The sequence below is a fragment of the Pygocentrus nattereri genome, chromosome 16, assembly GCF_015220715.1.
Source record: "Pygocentrus nattereri isolate fPygNat1 chromosome 16, fPygNat1.pri, whole genome shotgun sequence".
Taxonomy (NCBI): Eukaryota; Metazoa; Chordata; class Actinopteri; order Characiformes; family Serrasalmidae; genus Pygocentrus; species Pygocentrus nattereri.
Genome location: NC_051226.1, coordinates 19855082 through 19871348, shown reverse-complemented (window position 1 = coordinate 19871348; position 16267 = coordinate 19855082). Strand labels below are relative to the sequence as shown.

At 37.2% G+C, this 16267-nt stretch overlaps 1 protein-coding gene across 25 annotated transcripts in view; it reads right to left on the bottom strand.

The window, feature by feature from the left end:
- nrxn2a (neurexin 2a) overlaps window positions 1-16267 on the bottom strand; it is a 402488-nt gene that overhangs the window by 55414 nt on the left and 330807 nt on the right. The gene's annotated exons all lie outside the window — the stretch shown is intronic.

The window sequence follows — 16267 nt, the reverse complement described above, 5'->3', positions numbered from 1 at the left end:
AAAACAAGTATGGGCCTTATAAAAGCTCAGGTAGTCTAAATTCACTCTTAATTCACATTTTACATAGTAAATCTTTTCGTTTTGATGGCAGGTGCTTTACTGGCAGGTAACATAATAAATCTTCATTTTGCAATGTTGACTACATATAACCCATTTTGCTTAAATGTGCTGCAGAGCACTTTATGCTCAGCTAAACGAGCAATCTCACACGCATCCTCAAATCGAACCTGAGTGCAGGGCTGCCAGAGCGACACCACCTGTCGTCTCTGGCGCCCATGGTGGGCTAAACGAGCTTACAGAGGAGGTGAGGGGAATGTAATTAGCTGATCTGGCGAGTGGTCCCCCTGGCAGGCTGTGGGTGACGGTGTTGAACACCTGCTCCTGAAATCTGCATCTTACTTGTTGCTAATATTGGGGCATCAGAGGGAGTCCTGAGAACTCACACCTGTTGGCGGAACGCAGGACGTAGTGTGTCGGACGTCTGGTCATACCAGCCGGACTTCACCATGCATCGGAGCGCACAGCTCAGTGCTTAAAGCTAATCGATAATGGAGCGCCAGAAAAGATGACAACTGTGGAATGCAGACCCAAGGTCAGTCTGCCCTGGAACAGCAGGACTGAACCCACCTGTTATGCTGAGAGATTTGTTGTTTAAATAAAAATATGAGTAACATGGCATCATTAAATTTTAGTTCAATGAACATTAAATATTATATTAAGAGAGCCTTAATCCATGTCTTTCATCTGTTGCATTATTTAAAGGGCAATTCCACAGATTTTTAAACATTGTCTGGATAAGTAATTCTTTGGGGGCAAACAAAAAGAATCATTTTGAAAAATTTACTGTCTCTTACCCTCTTTTTTTAACCATCCGTTCTTTACAGTGGTGATAACAGGAACCTGGGTTTTTGATGTCTACAGATCAAATATAACCATCAGTTGTTCTACATGTGTCTTCTGAAGTTTTATATGCAATGTTGATAATGGCAAAATAGTGGCACAATACTATTTTGTCTCAACACCCTGCATGTACCTTTCTGTCACGTATTTCAGAAAAGTATGTTTTAAGCCAAAATCTTATCTCTAAACTATCATAAAACCATGTCTTAGGCATCAGCCATCATATTCTTTAATCTGTGAGAAAGGTTTTAAAGGAATTAAGTTGTTTTATGCCAGGTTCCTATCACTACCATAATCAATTCTGACACTGTAAATTTCTCAATGATTGAGCATTTCACATCAAACCACTGGGAATGACTTTGATAACACTTAATGATTAAATAGATTTTGAGAAATCAGTGAAATTCCCCAGTGAAATATATTTTAAGGCAGTCTGGTTACCTACTTCATTAAGTTGGGAAAAAAACAACAAGAAAAAACGTTTACAATGTACATCATTATTTGGGGTGGTTACGATGACCCAATATATCTAAAAACTACTAATTCAAGACCAACAAAGCCTTAACTTTTTTACTACAAAGTAGGTGTGATGGAACCTGTTAATAAACATTAAACATGATCATAACACTACATAATGTAACTTCAGAATTTTTTTTTTTTTTTTTGAAAGAGCCAGCTGCTCTTCATATTCTGCTAACAGTTTTTCACAAAGGGGCCAAAAGAAACGGTCCAGTGATTTGGAATAAATTCATGTTTCATTACTGTACATTAACATTATGAATGTTTTTCCTTCTACTGTGAAGTCTCCATTTCGGATACACAAGGTTTTGTTGGAAAGTGCTGATAGATTTCCTTATGTTTGCCATAGGACTTGTGTAGAATTTTTAGTAGAGGACAGCATCATGTTGGCAAGCAGTTCTCATAACATTAACCCCCAGAGGTCTGAGAGTATTTTCTCAAATTTTGTTTATCTTCTTAAATTCTCCTGTAAAGGCACAGGTATATAACAATATACCCATTATGTTTAATATCAAAATGCTCTGCTATCTTCATCACTATGTTCCACAACTGGTGCTGGGACTTCAGCATCTGTAAGCTCTTTGCACTGTGTTTTACATGCGTTTCTGATGTGGACTTAATGAAGAACGAAGGGTATCTGGCATGATGGGTCAGTGATTAGTCATTTCCTAAGTGTCCATTAGTCAATTTCACATAAAATGTAGACAGACATACGACTCCACCGAGTGAGAGGCAGATGACGTGTATCTCAACCCCTCTTCATAGCCTCATAACACCAGATTTGAGTCACATACGAGCTTGTGACATGATAGAATGAAACAGGCGACCCCCTTTAAATAGAAACATTGAATCTGGACCCCAGAGGCTTAACTCTTCAAGCCGATAAGTATGAAGTTGATTAAAAATAATTACAAGGCTTATAATCATACATTTTTCCTGTATATTGTTTTTTTCTGTCCTGAGATCTATGTGTGGTAAAATAAATAGCCTCTTGTTACTGTACTTTTAAGGCAAATATATAAATTATCCCCATTCTGACTGGCTGGGATATTCAGGACCCCAAACAGAACACAAGGGTCAACTTGACCTCACCCAGTGCAGGCCAAAGTTAAGCTCTCTAACCACGATACAGCTGAAAACAGTATCTTCATCCCCTGCAGTCCCACAGGATGAACAGCATTGATTTTCTCATCTAGCCAAAACTGAATGATGGGTCTGTTTATTTGGTAAATTCAGGGTGGTGATATTCCTTTTATATAGTATTAAGGCTGCAATAAACTAATCAATAATTCCATCTATTCTCATCTGGTAGTGCAGTTAGCAAGAGTATCCCTGAGATCAATTATGACCTACACTGCTTCATTTGCCCTTGAGGATGATAAATGAACTTTTTATATATTGCGCTTTCTACATTATTATGAGCCATTTCAAAGCCTGCTCCTCAAGTGTTACTTTCAGCCTTTCCACATGTTTGATCTCTTGCAGCCTGCAGTTTCCACATACACAGAAGATTAAGTTTTCTCGTCCTCAAGGTTAAGAAAAAAAAAGAACGAAAGAAAGAACTGCAAAGCACTTTTTTCCCATGCAACTTTCTCCTTCTAGAAAGAGATCTGGATAGAACATTTCAACCTTATCTTAATGCAAGTTAAAAAACAGTGTACTTAAAATATCATCTGCTCTATTGTGCAATGTTTCTGTTTTTTCATCATGACCGTACTGGCAGTAAGCCAAGAGCTTTTGCTCTAAAATCCTGATAGGTTAAGGATTTGTAAATAGTATTTAATTCATCAAAGAGCAAATAATAAACAGTGTCTACATAAACCCTCTCTGGAAGGAAAAGGAACTCTCAGGCAAAAATTCCATTTTCTTGCTTCAGTTGCTTGCTGCAATTGAACTAAAAAGACTTGGCCTGAGCTTTAAGTAAGATAAGGTATCCAGGCCCACTCTTTCTGGCTTGCTACAGTCCCTGAGCTGCACGCCTTTTAAAAGTGCCAGTCACAGAGTAACTTTCCTAAAGCTTTTTGTGTGGTTTGTCAAAGGTAATACATTTTTCTCCTCCTCTTGTGTTATGTTGGATTATAGAAAATGTGGCCGTTACAGGATACTGTGAGAGGAGATACAGAGCACAGTCCTCAGAGAAAGGTGAATTTAAATTCAACTGCGTTGACACGAGATGTTCAAATGAATCTGATATTAATTTCAATAGGGCCTCATTTGCAAGGTTCAAACAGAAAAGAGCACAACCTGTGGGTCCTCATGTTAGGGTATGATAACCATCTGAAGCAGCACTAAAGCTATTCACATCCTATACATTTCAATGGGATTTGTACAGTGGTACATGGAAGTATGTGCCTTGAGCACCACCATGTTCGTTTCATAGGGACATCCTACCGGCACCAAAATTTGAGCCAATTTCTTAAAGGGTAATTCCACTTAAATTTCAAACTTTCTGCATAATTTAATCATTAAGGTGTAAACAAAGCAATTCAAGATAGTTTAATGTGAATTGCCTCTTTCTAGCATCAGAATTGTTCAGAGCAGTTGTAGCAGGAGCCAGACATCTGAACAGTACAATGCCTTTATAAGTTAGCTCACAGGAAGCTATTACATGAAATTATTACAATACATTGTAGGATGGCTGAGACATTGTTTTATAATCGTTGTCCAGTTTTTGAACTAAAGCATATTTCTGAAAACATTGTAAAGCATATAACTTTCACTAAAAGAACAATTTCCTAGATTTTGAAATCTAAGCTGGAATATCAACTTTTTACTGATGTTCTGACACATTCTTTTCTAATTTCACCCAAACTGACCAAATCAGAAATACAGAGAAATGGTAATTAGCACATCCTAATAATTCAGTGGTCATGATAACAGCCAAGCTCTATGCTACAATCTTGTGCCTGAGCAATATAATAAAAAAAAAACATAATAAAAACCAAGAGAAAAACAACAAGATCCCTCACAAGAAATTATCACAGGAGAAACAATTAGTATATTAAAGTAACACAGACTGAAACACTGTTTGGTAAAACTTTATGGAGGTGACTGTGAATGAAAATTTATGGAGCTTTCTGGCACCAGGTAGGATTTCTATCATTTGGCCTTAAGGCTAAAACTCTGCTTTCCCTGATTACAAAAAAACAATGTTATGATTTTACGAAGAAAACTATGGCATCTGCCCTAGCAACTCCCATGAAACAATTTCATTCAACAGACATGATTTACATCCAGAGACAGGGTTTGCCTTGATTCTAAGGAGATAACAATCAAGTGGATATCAACAATATATTAGAGCAGTGTTCATATTTGGCTTTAGCGAGAGCTGGTGTCTTTAGGACTATGGCGATCAGATAAGGGCTGTATATTGAGGCTGATGCTGCGGGACTTGGATAGCACAGAGGTTATTTACTGTGTGCTGCCAGCCTCTCACTGGAGGATATTGGAATCATGGCCAGTGGAGCATGTGTGTGTACAGGCTCAGTTCTTCTGGGCCCTGGCTCCCTCCTAAGCACCGACCATCAAAGGAAAGCCGTTTATTACAGCAACATGAAAGCAGAGTGCCAAGGAGAACCCAACATCCCGCCCCTACCACACTGCGAATAATCACAGCACAATGTTCAGCCGAGCCCTTGTGCGCAGCGTGAGATCAAAATTCAATTCCTTCAATTAAATACCACAGATTACATGCTATTGTAACCATGCATTATTGAACGACTGCAGACGGAGGTGCTGAATGATGAAAAATGTATATTTTCTCTATTATAAGACCTTTGAAATACACAATGTGCTGGTGCTTCCTTGTCAGAAGATGCATTTCATTTTAGACTATTATGATGCATAACTCATGTATGCTCATGAGTAGGCTATGTAGAAGAAAAAAAGGGCATGAAAGAGGTTCCACAGGTCGTTCTAAAGATTTCTGTAGAGGGTTATTAACCTTTCAATAGGCTTTGCGCTTTCAATGACAAGAACGGGACGTGTTACGGTATACAGAGGTCATTTACATGTATCAGTCTTAAAGGCACAGTAACACACAAGTAGCCTGCTTAATTTAAAGGGATAAAGAGAGGTTGGAAAATGATCATATAAACATGAAATGTGATTTCTTTTTGCTAAGTACAGTACTGTGCAAAGGCAACCCTTTTTTAAATTTATTTTGCATTAAAATGAGTATTAAGGTATCATCACTAGGGAAAAAAGGACTATTTAAAACACCTATTTAACAGAAAATTACAGGCCTGGATAACATATATTTTCAGTATTTGTGTGTCCACTCTCTGCATTTGTTACAGATTCCATCATTTTTCTTTTATTTTCTTTTTCAAAGAAATCTGCATGTATATTTTTCATACATCCAAAGTTCAGTTCTAGAGGCTGGTTGCATTTTCTGCTGCTCACAATCCCAGTAATACCAATTACAAATTTTGACTCATCACTTCATAAAACCTTCTCAGGCGTCCAGTTTTGGTGTACTAGAGCAAATGTTCTTCTTTGTTCTTCTTTTCTTTTTTGCCTTTCCTTTTGTCAGTGAGGTCTTCTTGACAAGTTAAGTTGTCTTCTCACAGTGGAAGGATGGATAGAAGCAGCTGTGGAATTTTTCAGGTCAGAAAGAGCAGAGCTTGAGTTTTTACTGTCTATCAAAGGTGATAGTTTAAGTACTGTATATCGAAATTGACAGTTTTGGTGGTCTACCAGGTCTTGAATGGTTCTTAGGAGTGTCTTTTAATAATGTAAGATGACATTTTTAAATATTGTTATTTACTTTTTGAGTTTTGGAGGCTCCTGCTTTTTCCCACTTATTTTCCTTTGAAGTAGGTTATTTTATATCTAATCTCCTCATCTCCTAAAAACAAATAACTTGTAATCAACATTATGGGTGAACTACAGGGAAAAAATATAATGTAAGAAAAATGCCCATTAAAAGCTCAGGTGGTGTAAACTCAACCCTAATTTTGCATTTCGGCTATTGTGATGATTTTTGCTCATGCAGTGGAAAAAATCTGACAGAAGAGATGGTTCTGAACACTTCTGCAGAGTGATTAACCTTTCAAAGGGCTTGCTCTTTCAGCTGGAGAAACAGGACGCTTAAGGTAAATGCGAACGCCCATCACAAGTTGCTCATTAAAGCTATGCATTTGATCAAATGTCGATGCTTTTGACAAGTTCAACATTCAGCCTTTCCTACTGAAGCAAAGGAAAGTGCATATATTTCCTCTCGAGCCATGTGGGGAAACAGAATTAAGGAAATAAACAGTTCCTGTATTGAACCTAACAGGCTTCGGGCACAAACATATCAACAGGCATTGCTGCAAAGTACTACTATCAGCACTAGAATACCAGCAACAACAACAGAAAAGACATGATTTTTCGAATATCCGCAGTATGAAAGGTGGAAACTGACTGCCTCAACCTGCTTAGCATTCATTGCAGTCACTCACATGTTTCTGAATGCTGGAAACATAATATTTGCTGCTCTTCCACAATTCCATGGGTGCCAGCGTGTATTAACCTCCTACATGACGCCGGATAAACCACATCGGATTTACACTCATTTTCCCACAGCATGGGAGTATACTTTAAGACTCGATAAGTTAGTTCCGCAGGCCTACTTCAACACACACCACACATTGCATATACACGCTGTGCACTGGCGGGTGAACATGAAAATGAACACGGCACTTTTAACTGTGAAAACTAAGCATGAGCTATTAAAGAAATGACTCAGACCTTTTCAGCTCTGTTTTAGGTTACGTTCACAGACATTTTCAAAATACTGGCTTGTGTAAATACTCAAATTCAACTAAATAAGAGGGAGCAAAATGAAGTCTAAATCTGGTAATCTTTTACATTCTTTTACATTTCACCAATTTCTACAACAGTAACTGGTAAGTATTGGGAACTTATTTTGGGCTACAAGATGTTCTAACAAAATTACACTGAAATGCCTACCATTAACCTACCATTAATTATGTGTGGGACCTTTAAGTGCTGTGTATTATTATTTTTGGTGAAATGATAACAAGTAATGATTCAGTCAGGCTAAATTACACTGAAATGCCAATGGTTCTAGTTGTTAAGCTAATGAAAAACACAGTAAAACATCTAATAATTAATGGATAATTTTCTGGATTAACAAGGAGGTAAATACAACCAATATTTTTACTGTAATATTAAATGCTTAAGCAGGATTCTAACATGCAGTTATATGGGGTAAAAAGGAAATACAAAGACAACTGAAAACATCTCACATATTGTGTAACTGTCTATTATCTATGAATGAAACTATATGTAGGTTGTAAGGTTTTACTGGGTTTTTACCATTTAATTCCTTTTTACCATTTATAGCTTAAACAAATGATTTTTTTTACTGCTTTGTTATTTCAAATAGCTGTCAAATTATGAGACCTTTTACTCTGCTTCATTGGTTTAATGTCTAGAACTTTTTAGACAGTTCAGTGTAATTTAGTTAGACTTAGGCCCAATCCCATTGTTATAAAAAAAAAGAAAAGCAGGCAAGATGCTGTGCTGGCAACCAAAGAAACCCTGAAATGTTAGTGATAAAACGTTGCATTATCTTAATTTAATGTTGTTTAAATATATTTTGGTCCTTTTCTGCATAACAAGGAGTAAAAATGGCTAGTAGTGTGCTGATGTCTCGGTAGCTAACTAAATTTCCAGTTCTACCTTAAATAGTGCAGCAGTTCTGAGGCGTCAAGCGCCAGAATGTAACTGCTGCTCCATTTAAGGTGGAACAGGAAAATGTGAACAAAAAGCTGGCAAATAGCTGACTTCACCTTCACTGAAACATTTGGGGTGAGCAATAAATAAATAATTGCCCCCTCTTTGAAGGCATATGATTCCCTAAATTTAAGTAAAGCCCAGCAGCGAAGTACCCTCCTCTGCTATTTTTGCAGACTGGCAGGGTTGCCTAGTAGCCTGTTAATTCTTTACTTGAGGGTGTCCCATTTCATAGGGGAAGTTTTCATCCGCTATCCCTTGTGACTCAGTTTCAAGGGGCAAGGGGACACTCGAAAACAAGGGGTAGGGGTAAAAATAAGAAATGGGATTGGGCCTTAGTCTTAGTCTCCCTTTAGCCAAAACAACTGTGCCTTTATTCTGCTGTACATTTTTGGAACCCACCATCATGTTATCCACAATACTTATCTAGTACCTTAGTGTTTGTACCAGAAACATACTTGGCTAATACTTAGAATTTAAGGGACCATAAAAGAAGCCATTACCCTAAATTTTCTACAGTATGGAACAGCAATATCACTTTGGATTCTCTGCCATGACCACCAATGAGCTGGACTTCAAATTTTTTTTGTGTCCACTGACATTTTGTACAAGATGGTCAACATAAGTTCCTTTAGGCATGTAGGCAGGAATTTTTGTTTCACTACCAGGATAAGTACTGCACCCACATTCTCATATGCTGTACCTATGAATGACATTCATATAGACCACCAAAATTTCATTTTATGGCAGTGGATTTTAATAGGCATTCATTTTTTACCTGACACTGTTGATACAGCCATTATTGTCTGTTCACAAATAGCTGTGCATCTAAAAATGCAAATGTGATTGACACAGCAATAATTATCAGGAGTCTTCATCCAGAAGCTGAAAAAGTGCTACTGCATCATACATGGTTATTTACAGAAACATTTGCAGGGTGCCATTTAAAAAGAATTATCTCATTATATGTTTTTGTTGTGCTTGTGAGTGGATACATTAGACCTTTAAGTCCAAGTACAATGTAGGTAGACCATTTTCAGTGTGCAGTGTCAACAGCCCACATGTTCTTATGAAACACACTATTGGCAGAATGTCACACACTTCAGAACATCAGGTTTTCACTGAAACTGCCCCCCCTCCAAGCTCTCGTGGGATTTTCCACACCTTGCAAATTGAATTCTACAAATAACAACACGTCTGTGGTGTAAGCAGAGCAGCCTGTGCCCCATACTGTGAGGGTTATTTCCAGGATGCCAGAGGTGCTGTATCTGAGTTACATGACTTGACTGTAGTCTCAGGTGACAGGAGCAAATGTAAACTTTGGAATTGAATAGAATGGAAACTGACTGGATGTGATGGCTCTTGCCTGTCAGCAGACATTCCTGCCTATACGACCTCCCAGAGAGTTCGTCCCCTTGACAAGCCTCCCATAGCGAGCAGTATTATTGTCAACTAAGACATGTACTTTGCTAGCTTTCTTTGACATGCAACGGATTTTAAAAAGCAAAAATTTGAAGTAGACCTTTCAGTAGAAAGACAGATACATGTTTTATTCATCAAAATGATTAGCAACATTATGAATCACATTTGACTTATCAACTTTTCTTTAATATATAATTTTTGGCTGTGAATTGCTAAAAAAAAAAATAATAATAATGGGCATATTCCAAGTCAGTGGACATGGGAATCTGAACAATATAGTTTTGCCTAGAATTCAAGGCTATTTTGATTGTAGGTGCAGATTTGCAGCAGAAATTTACTAAAATTAGTTTTTTTTCTAACAATTATGAGTTTACAATGTTTATGGTATAAATGACCATTATTGATTAACTGACCAGGATGTCTTAGCGATTATTTCCAGCTAACACTAAAGCTTCAGAGTCAAGTAGGGCTACCACCTCAGCCCTGGAAAGTTCCTGGACACTTGATCAGTGACTTGATTTTTTCCTAAATTCAGTGGATAAGTAGCTTATGGCCTTCCGCCCATAGACTGCTGGGATAGGCTCCAGCATACCCCAATGATTTTTTAAGTGAAATTAAGTTAGCATATCTTCTACAGGCAACAAACTTTGAATGTTTAATTTCACTATTTATTTGCTGAGTGTCCCATCATTTTTGCACAGGCCACATTTTGTGTTTAATTTGCATATAAAATGAATTCAGCAAATAAACAATAACTACAGCGTTACAATGTGCAGAAGTGTGTTCTGCGTAGAGGATATGTACTTTTTATATGTACTAATTTTCACTTCATCAACAAAACATGTAATATCACCAGGGGCACCTAAAAAATTTCATATGATTGTAAATATGATTGTAAGTGATTAACAGTACAAAAATTATGAATAATTAAATTATTTTAATTGTTTGTCATTTAGATTTATTGATCATGTAGTCATGTATGACCCAATTAAGTTTGTAGTTAGGAACTGTCTACACCTGACAGAGAGACACTGAGTTCCACTAATGCACTTTTGAACTCACGTCATGTGTAACTAAAGTGCATGAAATCTCATAACCGAAACAGCTGGCTGCAAAACTAATTAGAGTTCCTCATACAACTGCCTCAAGTATGTGTTAAGATGCAATTTGTAACTTTTAAGCTTTTTTGAAAGTATCTATTAATTTGCATATACATATTTTTCAGTTTCACATATAAACAACAAACCATTCAATCAATCTCTTAGCTTAGATTTCCAAAACATTCAATTTTCCTGACAGGGCAGCTCTCCTGAGCATGAAGCCATTGTTAAAGTGGGTTTTGGATCACTACAGCCTTGCCTAATCACATCCAAATAGGCTTTTAGCTGATAGATAGAACAGCAATCTAACCAGGGCCTCCAACCCTGCAGTTAGCCTAACTGCTATCTCTAAAATATTAGCAATTTTCTGTAATTGTAGAAACCTGGCACCAAATCGCTCACAGCATGACTCACTACAGGCTGAGGGCCAGCTTTCCCTTAGGCTGCTGCTAGATGAAGTAAAAGGACACCAATTTCCTTCTTTCTTAATGTTAGCTACTGCACAAACTCATGACAGCAGGCTTGGTAATTGCTAACTGCTAATATGAGTACGGTGGGCTGTTACGGACTGATCTAATGCAGGGTTTCTCAACCACTGGGCTGCAGACCACAAGTGGGCCGCAAAGCACCTTTTGGTGGTCTTTGGGCCAATACGGATCAAGGGTAGTCATCCACACTGGGCTTTTGATTACACTTTGTCTTGAAAAACAGTGAAAAAATATCTGATTTGACAATAATAAAGCAACATTCAGTATTTTCAAAGGGTGAAATCCCGCAAAAAAGGTACACAAAGGCAGCTTCATCAGTTTTTTTTTTGTTCCTTGCCTCCTAAAACAAAACACACTCCCCCCTCACATTCCACTTAATCCACCACCATTCTGCTTGTTTTCTGGTATAAAACAAGCTTATGTTGGCCTAATCTGTTCATCTTTTATGTTTACCAATATGTGTCATGTATTGCAGGGGTTGGCACCAAACATAACTGCGATAAAAATTTCCCAAAATATTTTAATAAATAAAAGTTGACTTTTGTTTCTCTTTAGGACTTCATGCTTTCCAGTAATAAACAAGTGGGCTTTGAGGCAAAAAAGGTTGAGAACACCTGATCTAATGAGTCACATGGGACTGGTTTTTCATTACCTTAATGGACTATCATTAAAACAGACTTGAATGTTGCAAAGCAGTGCACTAGGTGTCAGCCATATAGAGTCTATTCCAAAGCTTGTGTCTGCTGTTTGTCTCCCTGAAGCTCCGCAGGTGAGAAATCCCACAGCTGCACAGCTGTCTGCTCATGCTTTACACACATCTGCTGGGTTCAAACGAGGGTGTCTGTCTTCTTGTCAGGTGATGAGAACAATCAGAACCCGTTTCTACTCCGCTAACAAACGGTATGAGAAGAAAAAAAAAAAAGATCAAAAATGTTAACGGCTAATCAGCGAGATCTTATGAAGAACAAGACACGGACGAGTAAACAGAAGCAAGACTTTTATAGTCTCGCAAATTTTTTGTCATGCTGTGGAGCAATAACTCGCATCTATAACTTGTTTAGCCTGAAGTTCCTGGGTGACCTATTTCTGCTGGCAAAGCTTTGATAAACATATCAGTGCATGCCCACCAGGGCCCCAATATATGCTCACAAGCGTACCCCCCTCTTCCTCTTCCCCAATCCTCAGCACTGTCACAGTCTCTGATGGAACATCTCCATTCATCCCCCTCTCTGCTCTATCTCCTGCACCAGCGCTACAGCACCCAGGGTGAAAAAAAAAACAAACAGAAAAACAAAACAAAAAAAAAAACATACAGCCTTTCATTAGGAACAGGGAGAGAACACATTTGAATTTAAGAGGCTGCACTTACTGAACCAGGAACAAACAGCAGAGCTCTTCTTTAAAGCACTTTGCAACTTGTATTCAAGCTTAACCAATCACTCCATCCTTGATATGGTTTGATTGATTACTTGATAGATTCTCATTCTCTGCTGTGAGGGAATATTTTTGGCTTCCTATTTCTGGTAGTGTCTGCATTATGACATTTGGGCAGGAAGTGTCGATTGGAACAGATTAAGTAAAAGCACAGCCAGCACATCATAGTAAAGCGTCATTTGGCTGCTGCTGTTCTACAATGCAAAGAAGAAAAGAATGGAGAAAAAAGGCACTCGTGGCATTTTGTTGCACATTAGGCTTGCTTTTCATAGAGGTTCCTGCTCAGCATTTTCTTCCTCTGTCTTTCTTCTTTTTTTGAAATCTGACTTGCCTACCACACATGCTGTCATAGAATTCTGCACAAATATGCATTTGGCAGGATTAAGTCAAGCCACCTACAGCATGCATATGGGATCTTACCATCTCTGTCTTGCTGACTGCATATGTGCAGTTTAGCCTGCGCAAATCCAATAAATCGCGCTGTTAGTACGCGTAAAGTACTGTACAAAAATCAGAGACCACCCTTTCCTTTATTTAATTTCTAGTCAAAACAGCAATTAAGTTCAAGCTATTAATTTTTTCACTGTCAGAAAAACAAGACCTGATAAATTGTCACCATCAGACAAATGGTACTTAAACCTTCCATTTCTGAGAAAGAAGAGAAAATCAAGCTCTACTCTTGCTTCAGAGCTGAAAAAAATATATAGGTGTTTCTGTCTATCCTTCTGCTCTGTCTGAGTCTGAAAGGATGTGTAGCTCTCAAAAAGACCTTACTGTGAAAAGGAAACAGACAAATATATGGGTTTTATGGACTGATGAGTGAAAATTTGAAATTGCCATTACTTTGTGATAAATTTGTGAAAATTTGTGAAAATGCAACCAACTTCTAAGACTGGATTTTGGAGGTATGGACAAAATGTCCCTGTGGAAGGTAAGAAAATTAGAAGCTGTGATAAAGGCAAAGAATGGACACACTAAATGCTGAAAAATGTGATATGTTTAGTTATTTAGTCGATTTGTACATAATAGTTATTTTGACTAGAAAGTGTATCTATGATTTTTGCACTGTACAGTACATATATATATTGTTGCTGTCTTATCACTCCACTTATTTAACTGTTTGAAGAAATAGTCCAATATTAAATTGAATAAAATCACATTACATTAAAGTACATTGCAGTTTTTTTGTCATAAAATTACTATTTCAGAGATACAATGTGTTGTTATGACAATGACAGCACACTTCTGATATGACAATATACAATTCAGGCTTTATTAAATAAGACACTGCATTGAAATGGCTGCAATGAGAGCTGTCTTGCACTAGTGGGTTTAGAATCTATCTACTGAGGGAAAAAGCTTCTTATTTCCCTGCTGGAGTCAAATAGTGATGGACGTATCCACTGATAAGATTATAAGAAAATCCATTGGAGAAAAGCTTCTCTTCTGACCAAAATAATGCCAGTTAGTGCCGACAGACCTGGAAACAGGCGAGAGGTGGTCATTACCACCACAAAAAACACAATTCAAAGTCCCTTTAAAAGGTTCTACAGATGTCAACTCAATAATGTTCCAGCAGCCCTACAAGACTCACTGGCAGACAACCCTAAAACTCTTAGTAATCACCACTGACAACCATACAGGAAGCAAAAGAGAACGAGGAATGGGACACAGGATGAAGAAAAGAGAGCTGAGCTCAAAAAAACTATCCAACCTCTCAGATTAAACATATACACTTAAAAAAGATGGTTCTTCAAGGGTTCTTTAGTAAAGGCAGTGGTTCTTTTTAGAACCACAAGTTTTATTTATAACTATTTCAGGCTTAAACGGCTTGGTGAAATGGTTCTTCAGACTGATGTAAACCTTTTTGAAAATGGTTCTATATAGCATTACAAAGGGTTAATCTATTGTTAGATGCTTGACAATGAAACAATAGCAGAACCCTTTTTGGGTTCACTATACTAAGAACTCCTTAAGCATGAAATGGCTTTATATAGAAGTCATGGTTCTAACCACTGCCTCCAAAAGAACCCTTGAAGAAGCATCAAGTGTGTAGTGATTTGTAATCATGTGATGGTAAGTATACCACCATACATACTTCTTAGTTATCTACCCAACACAAAAGCCTCAACTATCTATCTATTTAAGTAAAGCAAACAGACTAGAGTTTGTTCTCCATTAAATGTGTAAACATATCATCTGTATAAGTTGAATAAATAATGCACTGATGAAATTGTGTAGATAGTTTTAATAGTTTAGCCTACTTAGGCTTAGGTTCAATATTAGGCTAAACGAATCCACTCAAGTCCTGCTGAAATACAATGTATCTGTTTTTCTACAATATGCTGAAGTAGAAAATTTTTAAACTGTGCAACTATTTATTCTTTCCATTAGTTCTTGCCTCCTATTTCATATCCTTGCCAGTTTACTGCATATTATCCCAGAACAACATGCACTCTTAAAGGGAAAAAAAAATAGTGAAGCCTCAGGGATTCATAAAAACTGTTTGTTCAATCAGATTTATGGAACAATTCCCACTGAATCTTGGTTGAGTTTGAGATGGTTGAGTCTCATTTTCCAAATAAAAACTCCTCCTGAGCCAAAGTAAGACTGTCGCTTGTAATCAGTGTACATGCAGCCAAATCCAGTCATTTAGAGCTGGTGAAAACTGTTCTTTTTGTAAATGGCTGGTGGCTGTTTCATCCGCAGTGTTGTCTATAATTTTTATTAGGGCAACACATCCCCAAACATTCTCCCCCTGTGTTGTAGCTGCCATGTCAATGATTTGTGCTTTAATGTATTGCACACAGTTGACAAAGGTAGGTAGTAAAACACAAGACACAGTGTTGTGAGAGGATGTGACAGCACAAAGAAAGTGAACCATGCAGAGATGTGAACAAAGAGAAATAGTCTATTGACTTACCTTTATAAGAGAGAGCAGGATCAATCAAAACACGTGATGTCATGAAAAAGAAGAAAGAGGAGACAGTTTGTAAAAAAAAAACAAAAAACAAAAAACAACAATTTTCTAAACCTTTTAGTAAAACAAGCAGTTGTATATGGAAGCATAAAAACACAACTATTTCTCTGCAGTTCAGAAAATGGTTCTTGTGTGTAATTATGGTACAGTTGCCTCCACAAGTATATAATGGTCAGTTATTAAATTCTCTATCGCATGTAAAACACCACCACTACTACTACTACTACTACTACTACTACTACTACTACTACTACTAATAACAAAAATAATTATAATAATAATTTTTTTTTAACACTGGGTTCTGCAATAGTCAGAGAATTTGCTTGATTCCCAAAACTGCCAGTAACTACAAATTGTTTTTCAGCATCACGAAAAACAAATGAGAAAACATACAATCTGTGTCACGCAAAAATCTCTGTTTTTCTTGTTTTTATTTCTTTTTACCACAATTTAAAAAACGTTGGGCCAACAAAAACGGTCCATATTACATGGACATAAATCTTGGTACATTATCTTCCATTACATGTTAAGACTGTTTTTCCTTCTCTGGTAAAATGATCATTTTACAGATACAAGGTTTTGTTCAGACACTGACAATATTTTAACAGAAAATTATTATAACAACTACAGATAATATTATTCTTTTCCAGTATTTAGTGTGTCCATGCTTTGTCTCTATC